The sequence below is a fragment of the Homarus americanus genome, unplaced genomic scaffold (assembly GCF_018991925.1).
Source record: "Homarus americanus isolate GMGI-L3 unplaced genomic scaffold, GMGI_Hamer_2.0 scaffold850, whole genome shotgun sequence".
Classification (NCBI taxonomy): domain Eukaryota; kingdom Metazoa; phylum Arthropoda; class Malacostraca; order Decapoda; family Nephropidae; genus Homarus; species Homarus americanus.
Window position 1 is genome coordinate 42,224 of NW_024730202.1, and position 9,447 is coordinate 51,670.

The following is a 9,447-nucleotide window of genomic DNA, read 5'->3' on the forward strand; positions in this document are numbered from 1 at the left end:
TTTGGTTACTCTTAGGTTAGGTTAAGTTAGGCTTATGATTGTTCTTTATTTTTAACTGACCTTCTTGTTCCTCCATACACTCCTGAACGTTAGTCACTTACCCATAGTTCAGGCGGCGGGGACGAGGAATTAACCACATATCGACATATAGTGCTGATTGGTGGTGGGGGTGGTGGTTGTGGTTGTGGTGGTTGTGTTGGTGGTGGGGGTGGTGGTGGCGGTTGTGGTGGTGGTGGTTGTGGTGGTGGTTTAAGGTTTACCACCACCACGGAGTACTCTTGACACCTTTTTCAGTGACAATCAACCGGTGCTTTTAAATAATTTGCGCCCAATTTTTTTATGTACGTACACGTTTTCAATTACAGTCAACTGGTGTTTTTTTTTTTTTAATAAATTTACATCATATTTTTATCCATTTACTGTGAGTTCATAGCAGAGAAAATATCTGGAAAAAGAGGAAAAAACTTAAAATGGCAACATTGGATGGTTGAATTAGGTAAAAGGCTCATATAGCTTCAAAAGTTATTTGATGTGAGTTATTTTGTATTATAGGACAATTGCCTATAATTCGTATATGAAGTTGAGTTTGTAGTATATTGGCTCTTAATTATAACTTGATGTGTTATTACTGAGTGAGGTATAAAGAGTACTTATGTTACCCTACCCTTGTTGTTTAAGGGGGTCCCCGACTTACGAACAAACGCCTGCTGATATGAATGAGGTTAAACTTGAAATTTACAGTATTTTATTTACGTGATGATTTATTTTTTACTTTCATTTACTGTATGTTGTCATTCTATTTCTTCCTTTCTCTTGAATTCAGTGACTTTAGGTGTGTATAAGGACTTAGGCTTTGATACAGTGGGATTTTAAACATTGTACTGTAAGGAGACCGTGTGGCCTAATGGATAAGGCGTCGGACTTCGGATCCGAAGATTGCAGGTTCGAGTCCTGTCACGGTCGTACATGATTTTTTTTGGGTAGTAGGTAGTAGGCAGCTACCAAACAGGAGGTACTACCGCTTGGGAAGATATTGGAATTTTTTAAAAACTTTTGAAAGAATTTGAGGTAATTAAAATTATTTGAAATTTTTATTTTTCAGGAGGGATAAAAAAAATCATCCTACATTTTTATATAATTTAATCCTCCCCCTAAAAAAAAATAGTATTAATACTAGTAATAATAATAATAAAAAAATTCTCATGTGTAGGGATTTTTTTTCAATAGGAGGGAAATTTTGGGTAATATTGAGAATTAGAGGAGGGTGTTGTAGCAGCCTGGTGAACAAAGCGGCAGGCCAGGACCATCATCACCACCACTTTGTATGATAATTTGCTTACCTACTGCCTCTGAGGGGCCACTTAAATTGTATTATAAATATATTCCTTTAGCGCCAGTGTACGGGACCTGCGTGTTAGGGAAGCTGGGTGGGTGTACACGGGGAGTACGGGAAAGGGGAGAGGGATGGGAAGGAGGAAGGGGAGAGGGAGGAGGAAGGGAAGGAGGATAGGATGAAGAGGTGAGGAGGAAGAGAACAGGGGAGAGGGATGGGAAAGTGGCGGGGGAGAGGAAGGAGGAGGAGGGGAAGGAAAAGCGAGAGGAGGAAGGGGGAGAGGGATGTGAAGGAGGAGGGGGAGAGGGAGGAGGAGGAAAAGGGGGAGGAGGGAGTTGGAGGAAAGGGGGAGAGGGAAAGGAGGAAGGGAGAGGATTGGGGTAAGAGGAGGAAAGGAGAAAGAGGGCAAGGTCAGTCGGGTGAAGGCGATAGAAACTGTTCAACTGACTGTGTAGGTTTTCAGAAGGTTCGTTTGTTCAATATATACCCGTAAATGATCACAGGGAAGCGTAATTAGTTCCGGTAGAGAGACTCGTGTGAAATATCGACGCCATCATCACCTATCAGAGTGTAGGGGGAGAAGGGGTGATGTACTGGGACACTGTCTATATGATTTTTAAAGGTTCGTAAGTTAAAGTTTCACTGGTTAAAGTATTGTACCGTAAAGACTACGATATAAGAGGAAGAGTAAATGTTCTCGTAGCCAGAACCGGTGAAGACTCTTGTACCAGTCTTGCCTTTGACCTAACACACAACACACACACACACACTCTCAGGAGCTCCGAATAATGATGTCGTTTTTAGTATTGTCTAGGAAACCAATTCCAAAGACGAGAGGGAAAATAGAAAGTAATATGTAGGTTACTCCCATGGCGGCATCAAGTATTCAAGAAAGTTAGTGTAGTCTCCCATGGGCTGACGAGAATCATATCTATGTTAAAATGTATTCTTGCATGGCGGCAACTGAGGTGTTTAAGCTTGTATTTTGGTCTTCGTCAGGTCATAACCAGTTACTTAATGGGCGTGAAAGTGATGCAGCTGTAAGACTTGCTTCAAAATATGCCTGATGGTCACTGAGACACCACGTTAGCAGGTAGCTGAACGTAACTCGCCGAAAGTGTGGAAAGTGACCGTAAAACAACAGCCGCGGTCGAGCGTAGTGTCATCAGAGCTCTGTGTTTCAAAGGCCCTCACGTTTAATCCTCGTTGGTCTGTATGGGTGAGAGAGCCCGGCTTGTTACGGTAGAGATTCTCAGTAATTTCGAAGCTATTTTGGTCACTTAGATGATAATATTAAGTGAGTCGGTTTGGTGTGATGCCATTTGATGGGAATATTAACAAGAGTAATTTTCACCTGGTTGACCGTGGCGCTACGGTCAGCAGTGTTGTGGTGCCGCAGTTGCCACTAACTCTTTAGTGAATTAATGACTTAAAAAATATTATTAACTTGTTGAAAATTACCTACTCACTGTCTGGCTGTGTGATCACTGCCAGGCTCTGATCACCGTTAGGCTTTGAATACTACCAGGCTCTGTGGTCATTGTTTGGCTTTGTGATCACTGCCAGGCTCTGATCACTGCCAGGCTCTGATCACCGTTAGGCTCTGTGAATACTACCAGGCTCTGTGGTCATTGTTTGGCTTTGTGATCACTGCCAGGCTCTGTGATCAGTGTGAGAACATATGTTTAACTCTGTGATCACTGCCAAGCTTTGTGACACAGGTAAATCTTTCTACAACGTTAGTTTAAAAAAAAGACAGTTAATTGAAAGGCATTGTAGCGAATGGGATTTAGGTGTAATTAAGCACAATGGCTGGAGGCACAAAGCCCAGTGTTGACAGTGTGTGTGTGTGTGTGTGTGTGTGTGTGTGTGTGTGTGTGGCCTAGGTTGTGGTAAAGGGTGTAATATTATACAGCGGATATTCATTCCACGCTCGGCAGCACCATCTTCCTGCCTATCCTATATCCATTTACACACTGTAGACGACCACAGACTATAACACTAGTTGCTAAGACCATAAATAATGCGTTACGTCACCCTATTAACGCCTATGTTCTGTTACTAAGTCCAATAACACTACCACAAATAAGACAACATGACCATGGTGTTATTACAGTGTCTAAAAACAAAACATACACATTGACCACTACACATAGGATCTACGTAGACACACACACACACACACACACACACACATTAACCACTATATACAGCATACACAGCACACGACCTACAGTACATAACACAACGGTACGGTATTATTCGTTAGGTAGGTAGAGAGGGCAGGCTGGTGGTGGGTTGCCCTCGGGTGGTCTGTGATGTGTTTCCTGAATATATACGGTGGAGGGAGCAACACTTGGCGTCACGTTTCCTGTTGCCTTTAGATGTATTTTACCTACAGGGGATAAATTAATGGTCTGTAGTTCTATGTTATTTGTTATCTTATTTGTTACTTATGTTTTTTGTTGTTTTTTTTACCTTGGATTATTTGATTTTTAGTTCTTTTAGTCTTTGTTTTAATTCGGCGATATATGACCTAAGCTATTTCGTCGCCAGGGATGTAATTGACACAATCAATCAATCAATCAGTGTGTTTATAGTCGCTGTATTTATGGATATTTCTGTGCATTTCCGATTATTGCAGTACATATTCAGGTGATTATTTTACCTGTGAATAATTGTAGGTATTCTTGATTTTATTTATTTTTTTTAAATCAGTAAATTAATAGTTTCTTAATAACTGAATTAATAAAACCTGTAAGAATAATCCTGTGTTAAGATCTTTTGGGGTTATTTTTTCTTTTTACCTGCAAGTTGTTAAGCAGGATATGAGGTATTTAGGTTCCCGGCAGATCCTATGAGCACTCTCGCCTGCAGTCCTGTTTTTTTCTGCCTGTTTTTGATTTTGTCTTACTTTTTATATTTTTTCCCCAAATTCTTCCTTTTTTCCTACTTTTTTGGGGGAAATTATATGAAAAAAAACTCGATTGATTGTTCTAGTGTAATGTTAAACTTCATACGGGATTTATTTTATATGATATGACCCCGAGTTTAAGAGCCTTATATATTATGCACAACGTATACACATGTACAATTCATAAGCATAATAAGTATATCGGAGGATTTATATAGCGTCATTGTATCAGCCCAGAGGGTTGGTGAGCAGGGCCGCCCACGTCTGCACTGAATGTCATGTTGTGTAGTGTACCATTCTACACTGAGCTTACCAAGAACAGAAATTTAATTTGAAGTCCTTTATCATGTTTGCTACAGGTGAGACGACTGTTTCCTCTCAGGTTAATTAGTGGTAATTAGGAGTCATTATTTTTTACCCTTTGGGAATCAGAGGCCTACTTTTGTCCTGCTTCATGGAGAAAATCTGCCTTACTTTTTCCTACTTTCTGGGAAAAATCTGCCTTAATTTCGTCCCACTTTCTAGTTTGGGTATGTTAGAAAGTTGCCATAAAGTCGCATGTTGCTCAGGTGACCCACAGACTATTCCTAATAGGTCAAACAAGGTCACACATTACTCAGGTGACCTACAAACTCCCCCTGATCGGCCAAACAAGGTCACACGTTGCTCAGGTGACCCACAAACTCCCCTTGATAGGTCAAACAAGGTCACACGTTGCTCAGGTGACCCACGGCCTCGCCCAGATCGATGTTTCCTCCGCCCACCTACGGCTTACCTGGTTGTGTAACTTAGGTGTTGCAGCATCTTAACTATCTACACGACACATCCTAGGTATACATGGTTTATACCTTCAATATACACAGTGTGGGTATACTTAGCCTACACCTAGGACATTTGTTGTATCTCGTATATTTGGACACGTGTAATACACATTTGGACACGTATGATGCACATTTAGACACGTATGATGCACATTTGGACACGTATGAGGCACATTTGGACATGCTGCACACCTGAACATGTATGATGCATACCTGGACATGTATGATGCACATATTGACACGCCTGATGCTCATCTGGACACGTATGAGGCACATTTGGATATGCTGCACACCTGAACATGTATGATGCATACCTGGACATGTATGATGCACATATTGACACGTCTGATGCTCATCTGGACACGTATGGTGGCTCTCCTGGATACGTGCGTGGTAACATTAAGACATACACGGACTCACACACTTTAACCTTCTTAGTTAACTTTAAAGTAGCAGGCTAGACGGCACGGCAGCCTGGTGGAGGAGGGAGGAGGGACACTGAACACAAACATAAGGTGATGATCGAAAGTTTATGAGACTGAGAAGTTGCTTTTTGTATTACAGAGAGAGAAATTAACACCTTGGGTAATTTTCAGTGATAGAAGTCTTTTTTTTTCTTCAGATCACTTGGGGTGGTGGGGATAGGCGTGTTATCTTCAAATGCAGCCGATGGCACCTTAAAAGTGAGAAGTGTGTGTTTGGTCCACATGTTGGTCATTTTTGGTCCACATTTTACCAACTCTTGGGCCACATTTTGGACATGTTTTGCCCACAACTGGTCCACATATTTCTCTTAACCTTGACAGTTTTAATACCTGTTTTTGTACACCTGGAAGCCACACCATGGGTATCTACGTTTAGGAAGTGGGTCACACAGTGTGGTGGTGGTGGTGGTGTTGGGCCACACTGAGGGAAGGAGGGGGGAGGGGGGGCGGCGGCACAAGGCGGGTAGGCCACTCTGTTAAGGATAATGGCGACAGAAGTCAGGAGAGAGTTGGAGTGAGAGACCGCTGCTGAATATTGATGATGGCAGGAGGAGGTGGCGGCCAGACCCCCTTGAACCATCCTCTCAGGGGGCCTTGGGGCGTGTATGATGGTCGAGGGCGTGTATGATGGTCAAGGGCGTGTATGATGGTCGAGGGCGTGTATGATGGTCGAGGGCGTGTATGATGGTCGAGGGCGTGTATGATGGTCGAGGGCGTGTATGATGGTCGAGGGCGTGTATGATGGTCGAGGGCGTGTATGATGGTCAAGGGCGTGTATGATGGTCAAGGGCGTGTATGATGGTCGAGGAGCAGCGTCTTAAGCCTAGGAGTGGTATAAGTAACGTCCTTAGGAAAAATGATGAAGATTTAAGTGTATTAAGTTTTATGTGGCTTATCTAACATTATTTTTCCAGATCCTGAATCTTATGGAAACATCCCAGCACGGTGTAGCAAGATACTGTACTCCATAGACCAGTCCAGCTCAGCCCAGCCACGTAGAGAAGATAGCTTAAGCCCCTTAACGTAACCCGGCTCTTCGGAGAGCAAGACTGTGGGTCTTGAGGGACAACTCGGCAGCTTTGTGGGTCAAGGTTTTTGCACTTTAGGTAATTGTTAAGGTCTGGGGTGAGGTAGTTTGGCACTCCAGAGAGTCGTCCAGTCCACGAATACTGTATCATCCTGATTCCTGGGTGGCTGTGTACCCGAGGAGCACCACAGCTGTATACGTGAGGGAAGCTCGTGGGGGCCTCAAAACCTATTTTGCTTTCAAGAGAGTAAAACAGACCCACGGAGCAAGACCTACGGGAAGAGGGGGGGACAGTCCCGCGGAGTATAAGAGCACGGGGTTGGTGGCAGTAATACAAAGAGGGGACCAGGGCCGGGTAGCAACAGGTAATAATAACACTCGTGCTGCTGCGCCAACATGAAAAATGAGATAATTGCTGTAGGAACTTGAAGGAGGGTGTCAAAATACCGGGACGTAATAATTCACGCTGGTGTGTGTGTGTGTGTGTGTGAGGGGATGCGGGCGTGTATGTAACTATCAGGTAGCAGAGGAGAATGTTGTTACTGGAGATGGTGTTATAGTTCACGGGTCCCAGAGTGATGGTGACAGGTTGAGGCGCCATCCACCAGTGTCAAGGGGGGAGGGGGGTGGATGTTGGAGGACGTTGGAGGCCATATTCACCAACATTCGGGAATAGGTGGATGGTGGATTATGGTCCTATCCCACTGTGTAGTACTAGACTGTGGGAATGGATGGGATGGAGGGATTATGTGCCCCTCCCATACAGAAGATGGGGTGGGATTTGTGGTCCTCCATCCAGCAGTATGTACAGATGGTGGATGGGGAGGATGGTTTGATGGGTCTTAAGGTAGCAGCCACGTTATCAGCCATGTCCCTTATAATGAATTGCTTCACTCCCGATATCCACCTACTCCCACCACTCCCTCACTTCGTCACACTCCCTCACTTACCTGCTTACTCCCAGTACCCCTTTACTTTTTATACTCCCTTAGTCCACCTACTCCACACCCCAACACTTTCTCACACTCCAGTACTTCCCCTCACTCCCCCTCACTCCTTCACTTTCCCTCACTCCCTCTCAATCCCTCACTTCCCCTCACTCCCTCACTCCCTCTCACTCCATCACTTCCCCTCACTCCCTCTCAATCCCTCACTTTCACTCACTCCCTCTCAATCCCTCACTTTCACTCACTCCCATCACTACTCTGTCACTCTCTCCCCTCACTCCCCCATCACCCTCGTTCCCTTTCGTAAATCATAAAATAACACAAATAAATATCAGAAAAAATAACAAGACAATAACAGAGATTAGAGGAGTAGGAGGAAAACGATAAAGATTGAACTTAAAGAGAACGAAAGAAAAAAAAGACCCAAACTGATAAACTGAAGAGAAATTACAAATTGAACTGTGTGTGTGTGTGTGTGTGTGAAGAAAGAGAGAGACTCCCCCAAACGTGATAAAACTGAGGAGGAAAGGGAAGGAAGGATAATAAAAGTGGGTGTATAGGTGTAGGATGTGTCTGGTGAGTAGGAAGGTCAGGGCGCCTTAGGACTCTTGATCCGTAATCCAATTTTACTCCTGCCGCCCCTTTAAAAATCTCTCTCTCTCTCTCTCTCTCTCTCTCTCTCTCTCTCTCTCCTTGTCTTCCAATCTTTTCACTGTTTGTTTTTCTTCTCCTTCTCGTGTGTCCATTGTTTTCGTATGTTCAGTGTGCATTTATTTTCGTGTGTACAATATTTGTTTCCGTGTACACTATTTATTTTCGTGTGTACAGTATTTTTTTTCGTGTGTACAGTATTTTGTTTTGTTTTTTCTTGCTTTCAGTCGTTTCCCATATATTTTGTCTTTCTCTCTCGTGTTTTCAATCTTTCTGTTTTTTCTTGTCTAATATTTATCGAGTTTCTCCTCTTTTCGTCCTCAATCTTTACGGTGTTGTCTTTTGATTCTTATTTACTCTTAGTTTTCTTTATTCCTTTAATTATTTGTTTATTTATTTATTTTTCATTTATGTATTTATTTGTTTTCTTTGTCTACTGGTTAGAGCTGTTACTGATTTTATTTTATTTTTACTATTGAAGATAATTATAATTTTCTGTTGAATTTAATTATATTTTACTGTTTATAAGAACTCAGTAGTGAAGATCCCTATTTTTAATTTTGTAAAGACTTTAGTTGTGATACTCTGTTTAATTTCCTAACGCTTTGTTAAGAAGTAAGTTATTTATATATCATTTTTCTAGAGTTTGTTTATAAAGAGTCTTAGTTTTAAGGATCTGGAACTCAAGGCAACACAACTCTTTGAATACAACACTTTTACCTGTAGAAATCCGACGTGTTTTTTTGTCATTACCTCTCTCTCTCTCTCTCTCTCTCTCTCTCTCTCTCTCGTTTTGATTCCGTTAATTTTTGTCTTGTTACTTTCTCAAACTACTCAATCCTCCAAAAACTTTGCGATGGAAAATATTTCTCTTTATTTTTCCCGGCCTCAGTGAAGCAGGACCTCTCGCACCTCTCTAACAGGGATTGATTGTAATCCCCCACTACCGCCGTCCTATCGATCTCATTTAATCCCCTCGGGAGTGTGAAAGTACTTGAAAATCCTCTTTAATGCCAAGTACATCCCCAGGGTAGTGTTGTGTTCGGTACGGGGCGAGTTTACAACCTTTTGAACTAAACTGAAATATAACACAAATAGAAAAAAAATGTATTTCATTATTTTCATTATGCTTCGTATGTTTTCAGTAGTTTAGGCTGGTTAAGTTATCGATTGTGGAATATTTTGCTTACATTATTATTGAACAGGAGTGACGTGTGTTGGTGGGTGTTACCCACAGGGTGACGTGTGTTGGTGGGTGTTACCCACAGG

At 42.5% G+C, this 9,447-nt stretch overlaps 1 non-coding gene across 1 annotated transcript; it reads left to right on the top strand.

Annotated features, from left to right (window-relative positions):
* Positions 1-890: 890 nt before the first annotated feature.
* Positions 891-963, top strand: Trnar-ucg. The gene has a single exon. It is a non-coding gene; the product is annotated as a tRNA-Arg (tRNA).
* The last annotated feature ends 8,484 nt before the right edge of the window (positions 964-9,447 follow it).